This window comes from Mus musculus, chromosome X (genome assembly GCF_000001635.26).
Source record: "Mus musculus strain C57BL/6J chromosome X, GRCm38.p6 C57BL/6J".
In the NCBI taxonomy this organism is placed as follows: Eukaryota; Metazoa; Chordata; class Mammalia; order Rodentia; family Muridae; genus Mus; species Mus musculus.
In genome coordinates, this window is record NC_000086.7 from 61,115,464 (window position 1) to 61,140,916 (window position 25,453).

Sequence of the window (25,453 nt, forward strand, 5' to 3'; positions counted from 1 at the left end):
AAAGTAGTAAAAAATATTAAACTAAATTGTCAGGAATTTCCTTCCTGGCAAAATAAAGAAGCCCTTTGTGTAATATTTTAAATAGTCATTCTTAAATGTACAGATTTTTAAAAACAAAAGTGAAAAACTAAAGCTAATTATAAAGGTAAGGTACTGAGATGTGCACATTTATATCTTCATGTTAAAAAGCTAAATATATTATTTAACTTCTTTCCTTATTTCCTCTACCTATTGGTAACTCATTATTTGGGCTGCAATCTTAAGACAAATTTGCTTATGAATGTTATTTAAAGTTAATTCTAGTATTTTATAACCTATTTGGATTATTAGATTGGAAAGTTTTGGAAGGAACGTGGACTATATTCTATTTATTTTTCAAGTTTCTGTTCCCAAACTGTCTTGAGCCAGGGTGAGTCAATCTGTTTTTACTGTGGAATGCAATTTGTACCATAATTTTTTCTGTAAATGGCTTCTTACTGAATTCTTCACTCACTTTCCATGTTACTTACCCAGAGGAGAATGTATATTAAGCAGCAGAATAATAGTGATCCTCAGCAGAAACTAGACCTTGTCAGTGTTCTCTAATGTCTAATAGGACTACTGCGGGAAAAGTGTATTAATGCGAGAATGTTGCTAGGAGACGGGAGAGCCAAAAGCCCATGATGTTGTGGGGGTTCCACTGGAAATTAAGGTAATTTAAGTATGTTCTGTACCAGAAGTTGAACCATTAAATTCTGTCCTTTGATGAGCATATGAATTTTAGCGTGCAGTGTTTAGTATGATCTAATGTCTGGGAGGATTTGGGAAGAGAATCTTGAAGCATTACATTTCTTGCCTTTGGGCGAATCCCTTCTTCACAGCGCAGTTTATTTTCAAGAGGCTGTTGCGCTGCTGCTTTTCCCTCCCACTCCTTCAGTGCGACAGCTTCAGAGCTGATGGAGAGACAGAGAGCACGCAACTGGTAAGTAGCCGAGAAAGCTCTCCTAAAATAGTTGCTAAGGCTGATTTTTTTTATAAGCAAGTGATGCATTTTGATGGAATAGAACAGCATAGAACTGTGTAGGAATTTGTTTAATCTATAGCACCAAGAAAATGGAACAGATTCTAATTCTGTGGTCACGTTCCTAGTTTAAGGCTTGCTTTCTAAATGGTGAATGACTTGGTAGAAGGAAATACAGACTACGCATAAATTGCGAATCTGATAAGGTATCTATCAATACAAGATTTATTGAAGATATTAAAATGATATTTCAGCTTTATGATGTTTGAATTAGACATAATGAAATGATAGTTATGACTCAGTATTCAAGGAGTTCTCGGATCTGGTTTGTTTTCTTGGTATGTGGTGAACATACGGAAAATATTTTGCAGTGGAGGATAGGCTACTGTATTCCACTTGCTTTTAATTAAGAAGATGGTGCCGTGACATGTTTGTATAGGAAAGGAAATGAAGAGGGCAGACTGTAATAATATTAAGACTGGTTGCTTTGTAGGAGAGATGAACGTGTATTGAATTGGGAAGATTAAAATTTGGTTGTAGGGTGAAAAATCATGAAAAAGAAGTAACAAATATTGTGACTGTGCCTTCACTTGTAAAATCCATTTGCTTTTTGCATGTCATGTTGTACAATCGATAGAATATTCTCGGTGATTTTCTTTTCTTTTCTTTTCTTTTTCTTTTTTGAAAAGGAATGTGAGAATGTAGCAGAGATTCCTATGGATACAGCATTTCTGTTTGCTTCTCAATATCCCTGAAATTGTGTGTGCTCTTTATGCTGCTTGCTGTAAGAAAACAGAAAATGAGATGAAGTCATATAATTTTAAATGTCTTGGGAGTTCACATTGGTTTTGACAACTGACCCGAAAGGAATAATAATAATAATAATAATAGGCTAGGTAGATTGGCTTTTGAGCTAGATGACAAAACTGAGATCATAGGGGAATATGAGCATGAAAAGGCTTATTAGAGTCATTGAAAATAAGCCATTCCCCAAGTTGAACATGTCTGCTGGGGGTATGTTTTGCAGGAAAGGGAACAGCGTGTTGAAGGGGGGGGGGGCATCAGCAAAGCACTGCGGCAAAGAGTGACTGACGCATCCAGGGACATGTGATCATTCTCTGGTGTAGTGAAGAAAAATTTCCAGGACTCCATCTTGTATAAGAAATTCTATACATTCTAACATGCAAATAATGCTGGAATCATGCTGTGGTGAATAAAGAGTTAATCGTGTGTAATCTTCCATTGCTATTTAATCTTTGCTTTTTATTGTCTTTGTTCCTAGACTTAATTCTCTGCATTCTCAGAGCTTTTAATATGTTTATTAAAATATCTTTTTAAAATGTTAGTTCTCCCTTTATTACAAAAACACAGTATTGTACAGAATTTGGGAAAATTTAAAGGTGACTATAAAGCTTATGTACAATGCCTTATATAACCTTAGCCTAATTGCTATCAGTCCCTTTTCTCTGTATATACACAAAGATATGCAGAGAAATGTATATTTAATACAAAATAAAGATTAGATGAGTCTTTATTTTGCTTTGTTCATTAATTATATATTGAAAACAGTTTCTTATCTTTTAAGACATCCCACAGGAATGTGCTTAGGGAATGTGTAGTTTTATCATATGGAGTATTACTGAACTCCAAATAATGAAGGTATAAATGTGGTTTTTTTGCTATTATAAATGATTTAAGAAATCTGTTTCCATATAAATCTTTGTATGCCCTTCTGTTCTTTTCCTTCTAGGAAAAAATCAGACATGGAATTCATGGATTAACTGGTATGAATCAGTTTCAAGTTTCTTCCCTTCTTGCTTAATTTGTTTATCATATGTGATAAAGACATCATTTTCAAGTCATTATTTGATTATTTAGTTTTGTCACCTATGATACTGATTTTGGGAGCATTTTATTGCCTTTTATTTTAAAATATCTACATCTGTCGGTTGATTTTTGTGTTTTCTTTTTTAGGGTATTTCTCCACATATATATTCACCTGTATTTTCTCTAGAAATTTAATCAATTTATTTTTTTTTTACAATTAACTCTGAAATTTGTATAGAATTCATTTTAAATGTATGGTATAAAATAGGATCTAATTTTGTGTTTTTTCCAAATAGGTCACCAATTGTTTCAGCATTGCGTATTGAATAATACAACCTTCTTCCACTGCCGTGAAATGTCAACAGCTGCTCTCCCACTAGATAGGGCGTAGCTTTCCACAGGTCGGCCATTTTCTTTCTATTCAAGATGGTTACATTCCACAATAGTACTTTTACCTTCTTGCCACATCATGCAGCCTGCTAAACCATTGTGTTTATATATTTTACCTTTCAAGAATCCTAGCTGTATACAGTTTAGAACAGTAATTTTCAAATAGGGTATATATATATATATATATGAACATAATATATTTATTCTTAAGCAAGTATATATCTTATATAAAACTTAAATATATAGAACTCATATATACATATATGTATATATTTAAGAGAGTTATAGATCTTTATTTGTTTATTTATTTATCTATTTATTTTTACAAATTAGAAGTTGGGAAATCCAATGACATAGAACACTGTTCCAGGTGTTAACTGTTTTTTTTTTTTTTTGATGATTCTGACATTCCAGTTGTGTATTTAAAAGGAAGTACTGAAGGGGTTAATGCAAAATTTTTCTGTTCCTCAAGTATTCAGAGAGTTAAAGCTGTGTGAATTTGGTTCCTGGAATTCTCTAGAGGGAAATAAGAGGGAAATGTAAGAAATGCATGAGATGCAGAAATGTTTTCAATTATGTTGCTGGAAGTAATACGATCTCGGGATCTAAAGGATGGAGGGTAAGTCTCAATACATGCTACCACTGTCATTATATCTTCAAGACGTGAAAACATCGCTGTGGTCCATCTCTATTTACTGCAAGCAGAAGGGTCAAGACAGAAAACATAGAGGCTTTTAGTAGGAGGTAAGTTAAACAGTAACAGAAGTATTTGACAGTTAAAAATCACCTGCTGTTCTCTGTTTCACCCTTTACTCCATCCCAGTTCCATCCACCCACCCACCCCCTGCCTATTGACTTCTAACCACAGTCACTGGTCTTTTCTGATTTTGGACAGAAAAAGAGGGTAAGTATCAGGTTGCTTTCTTTGCCTGCTGTTATTGCAAGGGACTCTTTTGGCTCATAGACACAGCTCCAGTCATTTCCTGACTTGCCATATTAGGCTGTGATTTGTTTATGACTGGAGTCTGGTTTCCCTGGCAACAGAAGCTCACCAGGGCATGCGCATTGGCTCATCTGCAGTGGCAGAATGCGGCTGTGGGGCCTTGGGGAGGGATCCCCCCCCCCCCGCCTCCACACCCCCGCAGTGACTGGAAGAGGTATTCTACAGACGTCAGTTTTTCTCTTCTTAAACTGCGACTGTTAACTGCAGATAAGCATAGCATTTTTTTAAATCCTCACAATACTTCGAGATTTCTCCCTTGTTTTCTCTCCTAGCACAGCCACAGTCAATAGGTTCACCAGTGATCATGACGTTTTTCCAGTTATTATGGAAAATATCCCTAGGGTCCAAAGGGATCCTTATAGTGTGGCTATAGAAAACAAATGGCCTAGTTTCAAAGCTCCATCTCTTTCTTGATAGTTGTATGAAATTCTTTAGTCATCCTGTGTCTCAGCTTCCTCAGCCATAAAATATGAATAATAACAGCACATTTAGAAAAATGTTACATATTAAACATTAAAAAGTATTCCTTATTGTTATTTGTAGATGTCAAAAAATTATGTGGCACAGACTGGTGCCTGCACTGTACAGCCAATGCTGAACAAATTACAGACACAGGCATTTAACCCTACAGAATGCAGACACCTCACATAGCCCACAGATGACCTACAGCAGAGTGTTGCACTCTCCTGAGGCTCATTACTATATACCATAGCAAAAGAATAGCCCCTTATCACATGGACACCTTCCATGACATTAGGCTCTTTTAGATTGCACACAAGTTCTCTTCAACACAGAGGCCAAGCTAAAGGACATTTATTAGAAACACATGGTGCATCTTACCTCACCATGAAGACATTGTCTGTAACAAAGAGAAAATCTCAACACTATAGCTCATCTCCACATCACACGGACTCTATCCAGAACACACAAAAGTATATAGACTTATTCTGTACAACATAGATTCTTCCAAAAGCATATAACTTCTCCTCAGAACATGTAAGTACTCTTCAGAGCAAACCTCTCTCCACAGCAAAACCGTTCCATTAAGATAAGTACTACTCCCTATGTCTGCTTCACCAACTGAACTCCTGACAGACGAAGTTCTTGTGAAACAGACTTCCCTCACATCATACCCTTGCAAGAACATGCAGCCTTACCCACAACACACATCACACACAACTCATATCATGGAAACCTTCATCACAGAAGAGACTATCCTCAGCACAGCATCACTCTATAAAATGCAGACTTCCTCCCTGAACACAGACATACAACCTAGCTCAAATCCCTTGCCATGACAAGCAAACTCCTCCAAAACACAATCTCTGCCATCTGACAAACATCATTTCATTAGGACAGAGGCTTATTTTATACTCTACAGTCCCACTGTGCACTTTTAGCCCATGCAACACAGATTAAGTTTATGAGTACAGAAGACACTACCAATGGCTCTGAGCTCTGCTTACAGTACCACATAGCAATATAGAAGTATAACCCGAAGCACATAGATCATGCCTTGTTAAAGAGGATTTTAACTTAATACACACATGTATCCTACAACACAAGTTCATCTCATGATGAACATACAGTGCAAACATACAGTACAAACATTTGCCACATAGACAGTCATTTGCTCCACAACTTTCAAATCTCCTTCCAAATTTGCAGAATTACTTAGAAAGTACTCAAATTCCCCTCGCTACCCCAATCACAAAGGTGATCTACAATATTCACACTCATCCCACTATACAGATGTAAACTTCATGTGAGCATATCTCAGAACACAGCATTCCACTGTCACAAATGCTCAGAATTCTGTAGTAGCAATGCATTTCCTATACATCATCATCTTTAAAAAGCAACACTTCTTGCCATGGCTTTAGTTTAGACACATGCTCCCAAACACATCTGAACCTAGTTTTTAAGTGACTCTCACATTTATCACAAAGCACACGGGCAGTTTCACTGTTGTTTATAAAACGGTATATGCCCAGTCATGTATAGACCTCTATCAGAATGCACAGGATCTCCTATTAGTATACATTCTTTCCTTAAAACTCACATAAATAGTCCCAAACAGTGACATGCACTGTTTGACACAGATTACGCTTATGGTACAGAAGACACCCCCAAGCTGCTGAGGTCACAGACTTACCCTATAATATACTCAGTCACAACATATGTGTCTTAAAATTTATAGATATACGCATGAATGCATAGATTTGTTCTATGTTGTGCAGAGTTACCTTATTACACTTTATAATACAAATAATCACCTCCTATCGTGCAGATATATAGTATATATATTAACTCTACTTTGCATCATAGAGGGCAGACATGCTTTATCATATCATTGAGCTACAATTCTGGCCTACAGCAGAGATACAGCCTGGTATCCATTAAGAGCAAGGCCTCTGGACCCAGGCTTCCTGGGCTTGCCTCCTGATCCCATCTTTTACTAATTGTATCGCCACAGGTAAGTATTTTTCTTTGTTCTTTAGTTTTCTCGTCTGTAAAACAAAGGTGACAATAGTAGTTACTTTGAAGAATTACCATGAATAAAATAAGAAAAGTTTAGCTATGTTTAGCATAATACAATGTCTGCTACCTGGAAACTGTTAGATTTGTTATTTTTCATTTCAATCACCTACAACCCCACCAACAACCCCACCATTGTTACTGAAGCAAAAGTGCTTATTTTAAGTATCTACAATAATCTAACAATAGAGATTCACCCTACAGTACAGAGATTAGCTGTAGACCATAGCGAAATGCTCTACTGCATATGGACAATACTGCACAATACCTTATACCCTATAAGGCACAGACAGCACACTAAACTAGATGCTACTCACAACATAAAAATTTACAGTGGGATTAGGGAACATAGCCAGCAATGCATATGATTACTTCCTATGTATACATTATCCTGACAAACACACAGACTATATGCATAACACCCAACTTTACCCCATTTAGCAGAGATCTTTAATACAGCAAACATATACATAGCACGAACTTATAATTATGTACTGTATGACAAAGATCACATTATATACACATACCTCTTCCAAAGTGTGTGGATTTCCCTGCTTTTTACAAATGTTTGTCTAAATTCCCACTCCTAAATTTAGAGTGTCACATTTTAATGCAGAGCCCCTTAGAAAACCACATTTACTCACTCATATTTTATGCTCAATTCATAAACAACCATATGCTTCACATTGCATTACTTGCACTTAAATCTGATTTACTTTAATGTATTCCCATATACATGATCATATATTATATACTACATAGATTAACTTAAAAATGTAAAATAATTGTGTGTTTATGAGTATCCTGCCTGTGTGTATGTCTGTGTAGCACGTATTTACCTGGTACCCACAGAGGCCAGATGAGAGCTTAATTAAGATTCCCTAGATCCCAAGTTAAAGACATTTGTTAGCTACCCTTCAGGTGCTGGGAATCAAATATGAGCCCTCTGCAAGACCAGCAAGTGCTCTTAATCACTGTACCTTTTCTCTAGTCCCCAGGTTAGCTTTTTAAGGCCTACAAATGTCCTATCAAACATAGCTATCCTAAGCACTGATGCTCTTAAATACACTACAACTGTATCACATGACAACAGCTACACAAAGTCACAATCTTTAAGTTTGGATTTAAACAACTAAACTCAACACAAAGGAAAGATGTGCTTACAGTACAGAAAACCCATCCTGCTGTGCCCAATGTGGTGCAAAGTGAAGACAAGCCTCAGCCCACATAAGCTCCAAATGGAGAGCACAAAACTTGATGTCCAAAATTTAGACCCACTCTCTAGTACAAAGCTTAAACTCAGAGCTCCAGTTACTTAGGGTGGAATCCTTAACACATCAATATTATTTTTATGATACAAGAAAATTATTTTGACCTCTCTGTGTTTTTTAACCTATAAATTTAGGATAATAATGATTCCTGTGTTGTACAGCTCTTAAGAGGAACAAATGAGTTAATGGTTATAAAGCTTTTATAACAGTACCTGGTAAAGAATTGCTATCATTCGTGTTGTCGGTGCTGTTACTGTTATTATTATGTACACACTGGACAATAATGGTAAGATTTAACCTAAAACAGCAGAAACAGCTTCCTACACACACACACACACACACACACACACACACACTCCTCCATAAAGCACATAATCTTATCACAACTTATACTTTGACTACTACATCTGTATTAACCATACTTAGCCTATAACATCTAGATGTACCTACCACATAGTGTCTACATAGGATTCATACACAACATATCACTTAGGCATACAGTGCAGAACACACACAGCAGTGCAAAAATATAGAAGTTCATCCATGTAAAAACTCATCTTGTGAGGCTCTTACACATGCCATACTATAGATGTACATATGTGCAGCCCAGAATACCACTTTAGCTCTACAACTCAAATAACTCAGCTTAAACTCCTCAAAGGAATCCACAGCACATATATATTTCTCCAAAACACAAAACTCACCACACACCATAAGCCTTGCTACAATGAACAGTTTAGCTTCATAAATCACAGAATTAAGGCTTGCACTACAACACACAGATTCTTCCTAGTATCCAACTATATTGTTCTAGTGAAATACTGACTTATCTCCACAATAAAATGCATCATAAACACCAACATATTGGACAACATACATTAACTATCTCACAATGCTCATGTAGCCATTCAATACAGAGAACTATTTCAGCTCACCCAGACATTGCTTATATCATGTAAATTGACTCTTGGCTGCCAGGAAGTCAGTCCCCTGTAATCAATAGAATTTCATTACAGCATACAGATTAGCAACACAGAATAACTTCATTTTACTGTAACTTTTGTTATGGAAGTATATTCTATAAAAGACACAATGCACAGGTATGTTCTATAGTGCTCAGGTGTAATACATAAGATCACAACATACCCTGGAATGACCAAATACTTACACTATACAAAGTTACACCCTAAATATGCACACATAAGGTGTTTACTATCACCACATAGGCTGCCTCGACAAAATGCTCTCTTATTGCTACAAAATCTTGGTTCACATCAGAAGAAACACTAATGAATATGAAAAAAAGCAACAAGGCACAGAACACTCTACTTCAACCAGAAAATATTCCCACAACACACAGAAACTGGACAAAGGACATAATATCTTAACCCCTAGCACCAAGAATCATGTGAAACACAAAGACTGACCTGTCACACCCAGCTTGGCCCACTGTCATCCTTACTCAGTAGGCTCACTCCAGAAAATCTTGATAGGAATGTACAGGCATAGCCTTTAATTATTCCTAAAAATAATGGCTGGTCTCTGAAAATATTTTCCTCACAATGCGAACACTTACAGATACATAGAAAGTATGCATAATTCATAGACATGTACAATTACAGATGTGCTTCACAGTACTGAATTGCTATAACACACTTTATACATGCTTCTATGCAAACAGAATCATCCCATGAGAATGAAACTCACATCAGGAAAACTAGAGTTTTCCTCAAGTGTTCTGGATTTGTCCCATATGTAAATAATCTCCAGATAACATCTACTAGCCCTAAAACATAGGCTCAGGATAAAAAGTACCAAGATATAGCTGAGCAGTGAGTGAGGATGTAGTTCAGTAGGTATTCAGGAGGCCCTGGGCTTTCTCCACAACACTGAATAAAATTGGGTATGCTGTACCTGTCACCACAGCACTCCAGAGATGGAGAGAGGAGGACTAGAAGTTCGAAGTCGTCCCTGGCTACATAGCAAGTTCAAAACCAACCTGGAATGTGTGAGAGATTGAAAAAAATCAAACCAAACCAATTAAACAATAAACCACAATAATAACCACAAAAAAGGACTGGGAAAAATACACATAAAGTGCTATAATGTGTAGACATGACCTCTTCAACACTCACTGTAGTGAACTAACAGGTATCACCATGAGACATGCTGACCAATATAGGAGATTCAGAGTTGTTCTATAACATGCTTGCCATGCGTAGTCAGAACTATCAGATATTAGTCAAACACTTCCAACCAACTAGACTTGCTCTCCTTTCTCTACAAAAGCTGGGTTCATCCATGTCTAGCAGCCTAGAATTATCTTACAGAATGAGGTAATTTCTCACAGCCTAAACACTACTCACAATCTGCAAACTGACTACAAACCTCAGCCCTAGAAAAGTCTTATATTTACTACATAAGATTAGAAATCTTGGACAACATCCCAAAATGGCGTTCAACTAGCTTCATGTACATACACTGTGCAATATTGCCATTCTGTTTGTGAGAGATATAGATAAATGACCCCGTGGTATCAAATTTTCCCATTACACCCAGACTTATCCCCTATCAACTAAGAAGATACCTTGCACACTGAATATAAGCCAGCAAAACTCAGGCTGCCCCCATAAACCAGACATTCATTGTTCATTCTAGTCTTACAACAGAACGTACAAACTACCCCCTCCCTAAGATAGAAAATGTCCTCATCTAACAAATGTTATTCCTAGTGCAGGCAGTTATCAAACAAAGAAAGAATTGACACTTTAACAAAAAAAAGTTCACATCAAAATAAACATAAAGGGTTGAAACCAAACAGAAGAATCTTACTTGAATTTAGACACCAGTACTCTGCACTACAGAAAATCACACAGGAAGATTCATGCTGGTCTCACAATATATAGACACAACAACCACACATTTCTATGCCTCAAAGACACAGAATCTCCTCAAAACATATACATTCACTAAAATATATTTGGACCAAGACAGCATCCAGACGATTACCCCAATACATAAATACTGAAGCATAGCAAAGAATCCTGTATTCAAACTGCATAGATATGTTTCACCACTGGAAGGTTTGTTGGTAGATGTGTTGCAAATTATGCAGACTCTCATGTCATTCAGACTTTAGGCAAGAATCTGTAGTTACTCTAAGTCATAAAGACAAAACAAGCACAGATGGTGAGGGTGAGAGAGATCAGTGGCCAATCATTAATGCAGAGATCAAGGGCATGAGGTTGGTCTCTGGAACCTACACAGTGAAAGGAAAGAATGGACTCCCATAAATTGTCCTCTGATCTCCACATATATACTGTGACATGTTTGTGCCCCCTTCCACTAAAGTAAATAAATGGTTTGAAGAAATACTCAAGCAGGAGCACTCAAACATCGATGCAACATCATGGTATGCTCTCCAAACAAGTTCTTAACTTCACCAAAGCCTATGTTTTAAGGCACAGATGGTGAGCAACATACACAAGCCACATAACAAATAATCCATGAAACCTAGAATTGCCTCATAATATCCAGACTTTCATGGTGTCATTTTGATTTATCCAACAACACTGCTTTATATACAGAAATGAATCAATATGTTGAAGCATTTATAAGATACATGTTGCAACATGGGGTGTGCTCCACAACGTAGACTTTATATGAGGATAACACTTGGCCCAAGAAACAGAGAGACTTTGGATACTTGGCATTGAAATATAAGACAAAGATCACCCTGACAATGTCAGACTTTCTGTATAACTTCCACAATGGCCTTTAATAACACACATGTCTTTAAAACCACTTACCATGGCCTAAGAATATACAGATATACCCATATGTCATAACACATGGATACTCTTAGACTATATATCCACTCTATATCACATGGACTTTCCCTGCAAAATACACTCATAAACAGCAAGCCATGGGTCTATCACACCAAATAAAAAGTCAACCCCTACATGCTCTTATCATATGCTTCCCAAAGTTTTACTGAACACCTGTACTCAGAAAACATAAATGTAACCCATTATGAACAGAGTATAACAGGTGGATTTTCCTTCTTTTACATACTAATTCATAAGTAACACTTATTCTGTAACACCAGACATACATTCATAGGCAATATTCAAATAATTGAGAACCTTGCAATGCTACAGAACTCTCCCTACAACATGAAGAAATGTGACACACCACTCCAATTTGCACACAATCTGGTGTATGCAGTTTCTAAATGTTCTGTGTATGTCTTATGATACAGTCTCAAAATACAGATTCCTTAGAATCATATAGCATAGCATAGCATAGCATCTTAGAAACTCTTCTCAAAACATTCACTATAACAGGCAGACACACAGCCTGTATTCCTGTCTTCAAACATACAGATTTGCCTTCCCCTACCTACCTTTTGGCCATCAGTTCTAAGATATTTTACACAAAACCCACTTGCTAGATGGGCATTGTGTATACAAAGGCTCTAAGTTCCTTCACCAGCACCTCAAACCAAGCCATAGCAATAGCAAACTCCAAACAGGATCAAAGGAAGTAAAAACAAAACAAATAACCCCCAGAACAAAACAAAAACAAAAAAATCAGTCTTGCCTCACAATGCATAGAGTTTACCCAAATTTCAAATTTGTTCTGCAAAGTATGATGTTTCATCCCTCTACTAGTATGCAGAAACTTGTTACAAAGCAGGTACCTACTTCCTATGTATCACAACCATTAGAGTGCCATATAAATAGACACTCACCACAGCACCAAGAAACACTGTACTACATCCTGTATTGCCTGAGTATATGAGTACTGTAATGTGTAAACTCTTTCAGAACTACTGCCCTATCTATCCAGTAACAAAACCAACTTAATAGTCCACACACAAGTTTCATTACATGAGACTACCAGCATATGGTGCCATCATAGCATACAACGTTATCTTAAAGAGGATGACGTGAAGTTCTGAGAGGAGCATGCTGGGGGAGTTTGAGAGAAGAAGCGGCGTCATATATGAGTGTATTTCATTGTATGTATGTATGTATAAAATAATACTTAAAAATAAATTAAAAATAGTCCTACCTCCAAGTGTGGAGATTTTCACTAGAATGCACCTGATATTCAGGTAGATTTGCCTTAAAAGACAATCATGATTCAGAGTACTATAAAAACACCTTATAAGATCTGCAGTGAACCTACGATGTCTATCTAAATTTATCCCTTGACACTTAAACATTACCTATAAATCACGGGTAAGTTATACAATAGAAAAATCTCTGTATAATAAACAAATATACTCTATAACATATAGTTACCCTTCTAGCCCCAAACATATAGCCTATCTACAATTTGTCTTGGCACACAAAGCAGACATATATCACAATGTATAGACTAGCTCCACAATACATAGATGTAGAAATATGATAACCAGACATAGCCTATGACAGAAAAACATTCTGATAAACAAAATTGAATTCACACGTACAGAGTTTCCTCAAAATAAATGTAATTACTCTGTAATATAAATGCTTTATAAGGAGAAGGTATGTTTATCCACACAGAACTGCTGTAGGCCTCAGACTTGGCCCATAGAATAAATACCTATGGCATGCTCTACAAACGACTCACCAGTCATGCCCTTTACACACAGTCTTACCCTACAAACACTCTTGCTTCATCTGGGCAGATGCCGTAGTATACATGCTCCCTCCCAGCACTACCCTGGCAAACTTTCCAAACAAAAGATGCATTTCACAATGTACAAAATACTTTCAAAGTTCATGGACACACCCCACAGTACCACAGTTGTCATATTTTCAGAGCTTCCTATGTATCTAGACTCACTCAGACACGCCCAGGACCAAATCACAGCCCATATCAGATTGTCTGAAGATGCAGACTTCCACAACAGTCATACTCAAAAATGCAAAATTTCCTTACAGCTTTACATCATGCTACATCAGTATGTGATCTGAAATCTACAGGATATGCATAAAAAGGATCCTAATATACAAGTAGAAAGACATACTCACTACAATGGACAGATATCAAATCATACAAACTCAATCAGCTAATATGTAACAAAAAGGCTCACAATTCATGACACATTCAACTTCATAATGACACACAAAATTGTGTATTAATTTCAGCTGAACTTACATCACAATTCATGACACATTCAACTTCATAATGACATACAAAATTGTGTATTAATTTCAGCTGAACTTACACTACATAGCAAGGACCTATCACACCCTAAACTTATACTTATTCAGCCAAATTCTTTAGAATCCTAACAAACCTCATACCATATCTATAATTTATATATTGTGGACTTGTGTCATGATATGCAGAACTGGAATAGACCACAACCACTAGAAATGTTATACTATGTGCAGGAAGAACCCCACAGTTGAGGTACTTCATCTCTATTAAAACATAGAAGAGTTTTACATAATGCAAACATAGTTAAAGTACAAAGCTTAGCTTTTTTTCTAACAAAATTTTTGGAGTCAATGTATAAACTCCAAAATATGGATCTGCCCTGCAACATGAGGACATGTTCTAGAGTCAGGAAACATCACTGCCAATGACTTGAGCAAAGTCATGAAAGCTATGGCTGCATTCAAACTACATTAATCTTACACCAAATGCACAGTACTCATAATACACAATTCATAGAGCCAACCTGCAATCTATTGTATTACCTCAGCTGACTGCACTTGCCCCCTTTAAGTAACTTCACATGTCACACACATACCTCATTAGGCATAGACTAGCACAACAAATTCCCTCAGAGAGTCTACAGCTTAACTATCTTTTCAAATGACATCATTATTATTTAGAACATTTAGAACCATCTTTCTATCAGGAAGCTACCCCATAACATGAGTATTTGTTACTGCAAACTCTAAAATACAAAGGGACTGCCTACAACAGAATTATTCCCTTTACCACACCCAGACTCACTTCACCTTATCAGACTTGCCTAACCATACATAGAGATACACTGATCAGTCCAGAAATTAACCTCACTATGTGCAGCCTAGTTCTACAGTTGTCTTAGACTCACACACTAGGCATATAGAATGATAGAGAAACAGAAAGCAGTGCATAGAGACATGTAATCCACAGCATCCATTTAACATCATATAGTAACTTGTCCCACATTTGGCATACTCAGATTCAATTCCCGAGACAAAACTACTTATACTACACTGAAACTATAACAATGTCCAATTCTTTATATGTTAGTATTCATATGCTTCCAGTCACACAAACACAGAGGCATACTTGTGATCAAATGTATAAACATGCTCATGTCTCGTATGCAAAAAGTTCTGTTCATCAGTGGCGCACGCCTTTAATCCCAGCACTCGGGAGGCAGAGGCAATTTCTGAGTTCGAGGCCAGCCTGGTCTACAAAGTGAGTTCCAGGACATCCAGGGCTACACAGAGAAACCCTGTCTCGAAAAACCAAAACAAAAAACATGTAAATATACATGTACACATATAAATGTACACAAGTCATGACATGTGAGTATGCATATATCAATAAGACAAAAATAGATCAATGAAGAGATTTATATATGCATAGTAATTTATTAATGAGAGGTTTACTAACAGTTACATTAATCAAAGATACATAGATATGGATACATACATCTATGAAAATGTAATTATGTAAAAAGACATACAGACACAGATACAAGGTTGCTTACAAAAATGGATGCAGACTAACACTTATATTATTAAAGCAACTCATTCAGATTAATAAGAATATGCTAAAGTACATGGATATCCAGAAACAGATTCACAGAAACCCAGGCATGTATAGAGAACCAGAGTTGTACACACCCATATCCATATATAGGGATGGCACAAAAGTGTGTACAGAAGCAGAGGTGTATAAACAGTCTTAAATGTGGGGAGTACAGTGAACCAGTTTACAACTCCATAGTGATCCATAAACATATACCTATACAAGCACAGAGATATACAGATACACTCAGAAGCATCTGCATCTATTAAGTTTGTGTTCATAGACATAGAAAATGTGCAACCATATTGAAAGTATACAGAATGCCTTCAAAGATATACACTTACTCACTTTTGTAGTCATATGTATAATGCAAACATTGATGGATATTTTTTACCATAGGGGCAGATACAAAATAAATACGAGGACCAAGAAATTCATTCTATAGGTGTCTATAATTCCCATACATACTAAGTTTTCACATTTTAGATGCTTACCTAGAGACATAAATATTGACATATATATGCATGGATCCAGTCTTTGTTATATAAATGCATAATTTGCATGATGATGTGTCTACATAGGTGTTCAGATATTCACATGGACATATATGTACACAAATATATAAATAAATAAATAAATAAATAAATAAATAAATAAGTAAGTACTGGAGCATACATGTAACAAGTTAGTAGATATGTTAAGAGAATTACTGGCAAGAAAGTAAAAGTACACTTATGCATACATGTCCAATGTATACACAGATGAATGGACACAGGGAGGTTCACACGTATGAACATAGGTAGTCAGCAAAGCATGTCCACGCAGATAACAAAGCCTACATTATATGGTTAGATATGTGAAGATATAGATATCAGGAATGCAGATGCAATCCTATAGGCTTTTGTACCAGCTTGGATGGAGATACACTGAGAATCTTATAAACATGTGCACACAGCACTTTACAAAAGCACTTATTTATATAGACAAAATTAAAAGTGCAGATATGCAGTGATACCCTATATTCTTAAACACAGAAGATATATACATATATATTTAAAAGTAAGAAAATACACAAAACACATTTGCAACTATGTGCAGATTTGTGACTGCAGACATGTACAGATACTTCCTTTCTTGTTAACATTTGCACGTGTTGCTGCATATACACATACTCTATCACAGTGCTCTACATGTGGTCTCCTAAGCTTTTAATGGTATACAAATTTTATGCATATGTCAAACAAATCAATACTCACATAAAAATATATATCACCAAATGGGAGTATGGATGCATGCTACAAATAGAAGCAAACCTGCATATACACAGACACATGTGGATTTACATTGTTAAAACAGACTTCGAATCACCTATATACATACAAACTTTTGAAACACACTCATGTGTTTTAATGTGTCATTGTGTTTTTACCTCCTTCTTTGAGAGCAACAAGTATCAATCCCACTTAGCTGATTATACCATATGAATGTAGGTGTGGAAATTACCAGAAACATCTCTAAGCATCTTTTGGACAGATGAATTGCACACACACTTACCTATTTACAGAGTCATAGATATAATTCATATGGAAGCATAGAAATAAATAAACGTGTATCGCCAAATAAAGAAAAATACATACATACATAAGCATACCTACCCACCATTGAAATATTGTACTCCAATACTTAAATACCACTCTTTAAAATTTAATACAAAATTAATTCTACATTTTCATCCAAGTTCTGGTACTTACTGGCTCAGTGATGTGAGGCCATTTTTTTCTACCTTATTACCTGCGACATAGGAGTAACCATAGCACTTTCAGGATTCTCAGAGAGTTTGTGTAATGGGATAGTTAGCCTTGTGCTTGGAATATTGTGCAGGTAGATGGCACTGATGTTGTGTGTGTGCATGTGTGTGTGTGTGTGTTTGATAAAAACTGTTTAGTTAGATAGGATTAGATTTTTACAACTATTTTGTAATGGATTATTGATAAATTTTATATTTGTAGATGAACCAATAAAGACTAATCTATTAATAAAAATAGAGTATGATCACAAACAAGGTCATTTCCTAAATTCTCAGATATTGTAAGAATTTGCTTTTATCCTTGGCAGAAAGAAAGGCTCCAGATTTATGTTTCCTGGTATTGCTGCTATTGGTATTACTGTCCATTATTACTATCATCATCATCATCACTATTATTATTATTATTTTGCAATTAAACTACATTGGTGAATCTTTAATGTCCATCTGTGAGTATTCTTTTTAAAAATTCTTCTCTCATATATTACATCCTGATCACAGTTTCCCCTCCTTCCTCTCTTCACAGTCCCTCGTTCACCCCCCTTCTCCCCCAGATCCACTCTTCCTCCATTTCTCTTCGAGAAGGGCAGGCCTCCCAAGGATATCAATCAAACATGGCATATCATTTTGCAATAAGATTAGGGACATTCCCTCATATCAAGACTGGATAAGGCAACCCAGTAGGAGAAAAACGGTTTCTCCTTCAAAAGCAGGTGAAAGAGTCAGAGTTAGCCCCAGTTCTTACTGTTAGGAGTCCCAAAAGAACACCAATTTATACAACCGTAACATATATTCAGAGGACCTAGGAGGATCTAGGTCAGACCCATACAGGCTCCCTGGTTGTCACTTTAGCCTCTGTGAGCTTCTATGATCTCTGGTTAGTTAATTCTGTGGGTTTTCTTGTGGTCTTCTTGACCCCTCTGACTCCTATAAATCTTCCTCCCTCTTTTATAGAGGATTCCCTGAGCTGCACCTAATGTTTGGCTGTGGGTCTCTGCATCTGTTTCCATCATCCTCTCTGAATATGATGCTAGGATCCTATTTACAAGTATAGCAGAGTATCATTAGGAATCATTTCATTGATATTTTGCGGTCATGTTTGATTTTATCCTAGGTCTGTATCCTAGGGTATCCTAGGATACCCAGTCTCTGGTACCTGGACCTATAAGCAATGTCAGGCATGGGTTCCCTTTTGTGGCCCGTGTCTCAGTTTAGACCAGTCATTGGTTGGCCACTCCTACAATTTCTGTGTCACCAATTTTACCCCAGCACATCTTGCAGACAGAAAAAAATGTAGGTTGTAATTTTTGTGGCTGTGTTGTCCCTATCCCTCCACTTGCCTGGTTACAGGTGATGGCTGGTTCAGGCTCCATATCCTGATTGCTAGGAATCTTTGGATCACCCTTTTAGATTTTTAGGTGTTTCCAATGTTCCAGGTTTCTACCTCCCTTTCCCAGGGAGATTCATGTGTCCACCCCCCCACCCCCACCCCCCTTGAGCCCTCCTTGTTACTTAGCCTCTTTGGGTCTGTGGATTATGGTATGTCTATCTTTTACTTTATAGCCAATATTCACTTATAAGTGAGTACAATATTTGTCTTTCTGGGTCTGTGTTACCTCACTCAAAATGATTTATTTTTCTATTTTTTCCCCCTATGGGACCTGAGACTGAAATAGCTACAGTGCAAGACGGAGAGAGGCCTTCATGCATGGTGTGCATTTGCCACCTAGTGACCACACTGAGTAAGTACAGTATTTATGCATCACCACAATTGGTCCCACTGCTTAACCGTCCGAAAAGCTGTATGCGTAAGTTAGAATACATTACATTATAGTGCTTTCTGCTATATGCTGACATGCAAATAGTAATCAAAAATTGTAACTTTTCATACAAAAATAGCCCCATTTCTTTCTATCTGGATTTTCCTGAGACTATTATCTACCAGTTGTCTTTATACCATACTAATAATTTGTCACTTAACAGCACAAGTTAGACATTTACTGCACGGTTGTCTTCAAGTTAGCATCTGAAGTTTATCATAAATTTCAATATGCACAAAGCTGTCATTACTATATTGTGAATATGTGGATATTTATACTTGAAAGCAAGGTAATCACTTTTAAAAATATTCAACAAAGTAAAACACTATTCTAACTTGATGACTTAAAAGAAAAAAAATAACAAATAAGGTATTTGACAGACAGAAAATTCACTTAATTTTCTGCCTCCTTGAAAAAACCAATTCACTGTACTTCTGCCACATAATTCATTCTAATGTAACAGTTTATGTTTAAATGCCTTTAACTGGTCACTCTACCATACAACTGTACAGAAAATATTTGGGAATGGAAAGAAACTGTCTTGTGAGTCTATGCCTCTAAATATTAAGATTTTTATTATTAAATTGTTTGTGCTGAATGTTTGGTCTGAAAAGAATAAAATATTATGTGTTGGTAAATAATGAGTAGAAATGAAAAGTGTAATTGTCTATAAGTGTCTCTCTTAAGTGAACATGAGTGTATTTTCTCCTGATTAGTTCATAGCTCTGAGGATGACTAGTATCTCTAATGCCCCGCCCTCATTTTCTTCATTCCTCTGGGGACCAAACCCACACACAGCCTTGCACATACTAGGAAGGTGCCTTGCCACTGAGCTACATCGCTAGCCCTTATTTTTAATTTTACAGATGTGAGAACACAGGTAACTTTGTTCATGTAAATGATTAAAAAGGAATCTAATGAGTATCTAAGTCACAGTCAAAAACCACACAGTGACTTATTAGCAAGGTGGTGCGTGCCTGTAGTTCCAGTACTTGGAAGAGGAGTATTTTACAGGAAGAGGAAGAGGAAGCAGGAGTGTTTTAAGATTCAGGCTAATGTAAGTTATGTAGTGAGATCCTCTCTCAAAAAAATGACTTTTCAGATGTGATTGTATAAAGAAGACTACTAGAAAAGAGGAGGGGGATCAACAGAAGTGACAGGGTGAGAGGACAATGGGTAAATATGGTCAAAACACATTACATTTATGTGTCCATAAAACACATTGTATATGTACTAATGAAAAATAGGAGACAGAACCAAAAAATTCTTAAACTGAAAATGTTTTTCAATGATTTAAAAAATTAGTACATTTAAAAAACATAATAGATTCTCTAATTTCATGAAAACAAGGGACCCCGTGATTTATGAAAGGTTGTATTGGAGCAGTTGATTTTTTTCAATTTCTAGGAAGCTTACCAAAATGACTTTACCAATATTTACCAAATGGCTATTAGATTCATTATACTTTTATTTTTTGGGACATTTATTTTTGCTCCCTTTGCTTATTAATACATTAGAAGAATCAAAATGCATAGATCAATATGTGCTTCCTAAAGCAATCATTTTAATAAACTGCTTTGAAATTATTATATACTTTAGATATAAAAACTTGAAACTATAGATTTGAATTAATTTTATACAAAATATTCAATTATAATTTAATTGGAAAGTGCACAGTTCATGTCAAGATAATCAGCAAAATCAGATTAACTTTTAAGAATATCAGACTTAATTTTTAATAAACAACATTAACATATATTTTAGAAGTTATCAAGACCACCGAAATTAAGGAATACTTACTGATAGATAACAAATTAAATTAAGATAATAGTGATGTATTTTATCCACATATAAATTATTCTAGTTCTGGTATGCAATTTAAAATTAATCCATGTAATATATAACTGAGATTATGAGATATGAATCAGTGACTCTGATCTCATATATAGTTTCCTTTGGTAAATATGTAAGTATTTGCTTTTATAACATTGATGCTGAGTTTATGCAAATCGTTGATTGTACTTAGTGTTTCTTTAATCCATGAACTTTGTTGACTATGGAATTAAACATTTCAACTAAATTTTATTATATAGAAGGTTATCTGTTGTTAAAACTAATTAGCATTTTAAGTTTATAGTGTAATGTAGGTAATAAGGTAATTTTAAGGTGAAATGAGAATTGATTTTAATTGGAAAAAATATTACATAATATAGTTAGATACTTTTTTAACTAAATTAACTGAAAAAATTCTATGCATACATTTTTCCAGCATACAGTTTTTAGTGTTGGAGAATGAATATCCAGTTTCAGTTAAAAGAATGCACTAGTGATAGATATTGCTGTTCATTAGGTTTATTGCTTTCTCGTGAAAATGGTTATTAATATTGGTGAGAGCTAGAAAAATAATGCTTAATTTTAGTGTTTTCTCATGTGGGTCATTTTGGGAGAGAATCCATCCGAAGGTTGAATACCTGAAAGTTGATGCTCTGATATCATCCCTGCTCGTGTCGTGCTTGAGAAGAAGTCACGCATCAGTAGAGAGATTTCAAGATCACCACTCTAGACCCCACAGGCTTGATCTAGAACAATATGTTATTGTCATTTTTTTTGAACTAATTGGTTTACAAGGCTGGAACTAACTGCCATGTTCAAATTTCTGAAAATACTTTTATGGTTGATCAAATGTCCTGGAGTGGAATAATTTTATTTGGTTGATTAAATGCATATATTGATTAGGCTGACCTAGGCTAGTATAGGAGCTATAATAAAATATGTGGGCACTGGTGCTTGAAGCACAGCTGGCTAGCATGACAATATAGACACTAAGCACAGTAATCGTCTCCTATGTTGAGCAAAATAAATACAATGGAAATTAATTTCTTTTGATTTTTAAACCTTTTCAAGTGTTACATGAAATTTTTTTGTTTAAATGGGTGATTCATATTACATGCATACATATTGATTAGGAACACTTAACCTTCAAACTCTTAGTGTAGAAAAATAGGTTCATAGCCTAGTCATGTGTAGTTGCATATTACTATTCTGATGGATGGTACCAGTACCTTTTTCTAGTCTTTGTATTTTCTTCTTAGGACTTTTTAGTTGTAAGTAGGTAAAAGTAAAAACAAACAAACAATGAAAAACAAAAACAACCTCAAATGACAATAGTTCATAAAGAGTATTTGAAGAATAATCATTTATTGGTACCTAGAAATTATTCTACTATGAAACTGAGAAGGCTTCTCAGTGGTTGACTTATTTTGAAGCTTTCAGAGGTTTACCATACCTTAAAAAATCCAATATAATAAAGATGCAATGCTAAGAATAAATCCACTTGTAGAAAACTGTCGTAAAAGGATTTATCCATAGATGTTTAATTTTATGACTGCTGAAATAGCTTTATTAACACTTACATAGGGGACTATCTTTCATATAAGTCCTAACATCACCACAGAAATCACTGATTTTGCAAATATATGTATATATACACACGGTGATAATTCTCAGTCATCTGCATTTTTGCCCAGTGTCAGTATGTTTCTGTACTCCCCGAAACACAGTTCTCCGACACATAGTCAGGGGCAGCTAGGAGGAATAATTAAGTGTTTACCTTAAATGTATTTACAGACTTGAGTGGAAGCAAATCAAATTATGAGCTCTGCTGCTTCCATCTTAATTATCTCCTATTATATAGTGTCAATATGTACTAGAAATGCAGAAATAAATAAAGTAGCATCCTAAAAGAGGATGCTATTGGATAGCAAGTATATTATGATTTCATAGGTATAGAAACATGAACAAAAATAACATCTTACCAATTCATTTGTCAGGGCAAAAGAATCATGGAGTATAGGAAGCCAAACTTGAAAGTCAAACGTATTAAGCACTGGAGTTTGGACAGCAGTGAGAATGGCTGCAGTGTGAATGTGGTAGTTAGGAAAACCCAATTTGTAGTTCTTATTTAAATGTCACCCTAGGTTTCTTAAATAACAGTGTACATTTGTTATTTGACACTTTGCCTACCATTTTGTTATTGAGTCCCTAATTTAGAAGAGAAAGGGCTCAGCAACAGTTGAGGTGTTTAGAGCCATGGTTGGAGGCAGACTGCATCTCACCAGACTGAAAACATTTAGAATGTCTGCAGTAAGAACCACTTAGCACAGTTTTGTGTGAGTTGGTGTCCTTAGTGGCTGTGTTTATTTTTCATAAGTGGGCTGACAGTGGGCCCTTTTCCTGATCATGGCTTAAGTTTAGTTTCAGCATCAGTGAATTATTTTGTGACAACAGGGCCTAAGAGAGAAAAGAATGGAGATAGAGCTGCTCTCTTTGTGTTATTTTATGTTACTAGAGGTCAGCACGATGGATCAGAACTGGACAAGAAATAGACTATTCTCAAGAATCAGTAATCTAGAAACAAGAGTTGGCATCGAGGACTTGTGAAATATTTCTGATTTGAATGGTACTCATGATGACAATAAGAGATCAGCAACACATCCAAAGATTTTTGTTAAATGAGATAATCGAAAGAACAGTTAAATGTTACACTAAAACTTGAGAATTTTTAAAATAAAAAAGTTGCTTAAAATATAATTATGTTGTTTCTTTCTTCCCTTTCCTCTCTCCAACCTTCTCATACACCTTCCAACACTCTCAGATTTCTTTGTAATTTGCACACACAGAGAGAGACAGAGAGAAACAGAGAGACAGAGACTCTCAGTTCAAATTACTTCTTTTGGGTGAGAGGAAAAGAGTATGTCAGCTTACAGTGTCACATCATGGTCCATCACAGAGGGAAGTCATGGCGGGAACTCAGCTAGTGCAACATCTTTCTTAGAGGTAGAAACTGATGCTGTAGCTGTGGATGAACGTTACTTACCTACTTATTTCTCATGAGTTGCCCAGTCTGCTTTCTTTTCAAAAATTGTTTGGTTTCCAGATTATAAACCAATTCCATTATTTCTACCTTCCCTTCCTCCCCTCTAGGCCCTCCTATGTACCCTTCCTTGCTCTCTTTCAAATTCTTGTCCTTTTTCATTAATTGTTTTTACATGCATATTTGTGTATGTAGATACATATATATCCCTAAATATAACCTTCTCAGTCTGTATAATGTTACTTGTATACGTGTTTTCAAGGGTTGACTACTTGGTATTGGATGACCAATTGGTATGCTCTTCCCTGGGAAGTACCACCTCTCCCATTCCTAGCACTCTTTAGTTGCTTGTAGTTCTCTGTGTAAGGCTGAGGCCTTTGAGGTTTTTCCCTTCTACATTAGCGTGTATATTGATGCTATTCTTGTTCGGCTTATGTTTTGGTAGTACTATTGGTGAGACTATGGTTGTAGTTTCTGATACAACAAGGAATCACAATCTCACAGAAAACTCTCTGATCTTCTGGCTATTACAATTTCTTCATCCAGTCTTCCCCAATCTTCCCTGAGCCTTAGGTACAGGAGTTGTTTTGTAGATGCATCCATTGGGAGTGGCCTCCACAACTCTGCACTTTGATTGGGGTTGTAGTTTTCTGTGATGGTCTCCATCTGCCATAAAAAGAAGTTTCCTCGGTGAGGAGGCAAGGATTATGATCATCTGTGAGAGCAAGGCAAATATTTAGAGTGAAGTTAGAGTAAAGTAATGGTTGTAGGTTCTCCTCCAAGATATTGATCCTGGGTGATTGGCTAGGTGTCTAGTATTAGACATGATTTATCTCCTGTTCAATAGGTCTTAAGTCCAATTAGAGAGCTGTTGGTGTTGGCTACTGTCAAGGTATGTGAGTCACTACTGCACCTTTAGAGATGCTGCATCACACTGGTCATTAATGTAGCTCATAGCTGGGTAGGAATATTAGGGGTTTCCTTCCTTTGGAAGTGTATATGGTGCCTTCTATTACCATGAAAGCTAGATTTCAAGGAGAAAGCCTTCAGGGAAATTCCAGTTCAAGGGCCTCTGGACCCTGGGCCTGAAACTTAAGGATTTTTTGGCAGTAAGTCTCATGGGCTGTTCTTTCACAAGTGCAGATGGTCTTTATGCTTGGTTTACTGCT

At 36.0% G+C, this 25,453-nt stretch overlaps 1 long non-coding RNA gene across 1 annotated transcript; it reads left to right on the forward strand.

Annotated features, from left to right (window-relative positions):
* Positions 1 to 914: 914 nt before the first annotated feature.
* Cdr1os (cerebellar degeneration related antigen 1, opposite strand) lies at positions 915 to 23,997 on the forward strand. Its single transcript, NR_030706.1, has 8 exons — positions 915 to 961; positions 2,751 to 2,784; positions 3,124 to 3,228; positions 3,879 to 3,961; positions 6,549 to 6,696; positions 17,903 to 18,040; positions 19,258 to 19,333; positions 23,760 to 23,997. It is a non-coding gene; the product is annotated as a cerebellar degeneration related antigen 1, opposite strand (long non-coding RNA).
* The last annotated feature ends 1,456 nt before the right edge of the window (positions 23,998 to 25,453 follow it).